At 39.6% G+C, this 2,599-nt stretch overlaps 1 pseudogene; it reads right to left on the reverse strand.

Annotated features, from left to right (window-relative positions):
- Positions 1-1,392: 1,392 nt before the first annotated feature.
- Positions 1,393-2,362, reverse strand: LOC142750751 (olfactory receptor 5G25-like; annotated as a pseudogene).
- Positions 2,363-2,599: the final 237 nt, after the last annotated feature.

Genomic DNA, 2,599 nt, shown 5'->3' on the forward strand with positions numbered 1-2,599 from the left:
TGGCGTTTGCACAATAAAATAAGTTTTGTAAACAATCATTCACTTTTTGTGTTTCCTTATTCTAAGAGCCAGAACGTTTTTATTTTTCAATCAATAAAGACGTGCGAGGACTTATTTTTTGCGTAACGAACTGTAGTTTCGATCAGTACCATTTTTAGGTACATGCGACTTTTTGATCTCTTTTTATTCCATTTTTTAGGAGGTGAAGTGACCAAACAATTGTGATTGTGGTACGGTTTATTATTATTTTCTTTTACGGCGTTCACCGTGCGAAATAATTTTGTAGTTCAAGCCGTTACGGACGCGGCGATACCAATTATGTATAGTTTATTCGTTTATTTATATATTTTTATTAATAATAAAGGACTGATAAGGGAAAAAGGGGGGATTTTTACTTTTAATACTTTTAAATCTTTTATTTTCTTATTTTCACACATCTTTTTTTAACTTTTTTTTAACTTTATTACTTTGTCCCACTAGAGGACTTGAGGGCAGGAGGCCCTGATCGCTATTCTAATACACTGCACTACATGCGTAGTGCAGTGTATTAGAACTGTCAGCTACTCACTGACAGCAAGCATAGTGGGTCCTGACGTTGTCAGGACCCACTAGGCTTCCGTCTATGGCATAGCCGGACGCCATTGTTTGGTGTCCGGTTGCCATAGTCACCATCGCCGGCCGCTATCGCGTAGCAGGCCGGCGATGGCAGCTTAACCCCTAAAAAGCCGCGATCTCTATAGAACGCGGCTTTTAAGGGGTTAATCAGCGGGGACACAGCGATCGGTATCCGCTGTAGGAGCTGTGACAGCTGCTGAACAAGACAGCAGCTGTCACAGCTCCTGTATGTGTCGGGAGGACGGCCGAAACGGACGTTACTCCCGAGACGTACTATTAGGTCATGGCGCGCGAACGATACAGCTGCCATGACCTAATAGTACGTCCAGGAGCGGGAAGGGGTTAATGACAATTTATACATATGATATTTTTATGAACTGATTCCTGTACGGCTTTCTTAACACACATATCTCACCCTGAGGAAGCACCTTGTCAGCGAAAAGCGCGTTGGGGCTTATGTGCTGGAGCGAGCACTGACCATCACTACCTTCTATCTATGGGTAAGCTGCTGCCATCTGTTTCATCTATTATACCTATGCACTAGCACTTTATGAATACTTCTGGTTTCCCTTAGCTTCTTTATCTTAAAATTGATTGTTTATACTTTTCAATGGATCTTCAATTATTAAAAGGGGAACCTTTTACATGAATATATATATGATCAGATATTTGGTAGCACTGTTACCCTATTGTGTACTATAAGTGTCAATAATCGCTCCTAACTTTTATACTAGGGTCTTGTCCTTTCATCCATTCTTTTTAAACCTGTTTGTTTATTTATGTGAATAAAATATTTATTTTCAATATATATTTCTGGCTACAAGCTCTCTTTTCTTTTCTGTGTACGGCTTTCTTAATGTCTGTATTTCTCAGACTGTATATAATGGGGTTGATCAAAGGGGTAAGCACAGTGTAGAGCAGGGATAGGATCTTACTGATGGTCGATGATTAACCTCTTGTTGGAACAACATAAACAGCAAATAGACAACAGTAAAATATGGAGACCACAGTGAGGTGGGAGCTACAGGTGGAGAAGGCTTTCTGTCTACCAGTACTGGACGCAATCTTTAAGATGACGGACACAATTTTAACATAAGACGTAATGATTAATATGGTCGGCATAATGACTGCTGGTATACCCAGTAAGGAGACTTCAAGATGGACCATGAAGGTATCAGAACAGGCAATTTCCAGCAAGGGGACAAGGTCACAGAAAAAATGGTCAATGATATTTTGTCCGCAAAAGGTTAATGTCAGTATATTTAGAGTATTAACTAATGCACAGAAAAAAAACAACAACCAGCAGATGACGACCAGTTTCACACATGATGCACTTGTCATGATAGATGTGTAACGGAGGGGATTACAGATGGCCACATATCTGTCATAAGACATCACTGTGAGGAGAAAACACTCAAATACTTCCGAAGTACAGAAAAGAGTACAGAAAAGAGTGATGCAACTAGAAAAAGTGATGGTCCCCCCATTATTCAGTAGAATGTGGAGCATTTCTGGGACAATATCTGATGTCAACAAGATGTCGCTGATGGACAGTTGTGAGGAAGAAGTACATTGGAGTGTGGAGGTCCTTGCTGGTGGACACCAGGGTGATGATCAGGAGGTTCCCACATATTGTAAAATAGTAAATAACAATGAAAAGACCAAACAGAAATAATCTTAGATGTTGACTGCCTTGAAATCCTAAGAAAAAAATCTCTGTCACCTCAGTCAGATTCTTCTCCTGCATTTAGAACAATAACGAAGATCTCATGTTAAGTCCAGATATTCACTATACAACATCCCTATATTTATAATAAACTAAAAGACATAATTCCTTATATAATAAAACCACAACTTGAGTTCATGTCTGTTCCTCTTCATTATGAACTTCAACGCAAAATACAAGTTAATTGGCCCATGCACATTGGATTAATGTTGTCAGATCCCACAACAAACTAATATGTATGGGGTGTCCCCACTGTCC

This window comes from Rhinoderma darwinii, chromosome 3 (genome assembly GCF_050947455.1).
Source record: "Rhinoderma darwinii isolate aRhiDar2 chromosome 3, aRhiDar2.hap1, whole genome shotgun sequence".
Taxonomy (NCBI): domain Eukaryota; kingdom Metazoa; phylum Chordata; class Amphibia; order Anura; family Rhinodermatidae; genus Rhinoderma; species Rhinoderma darwinii.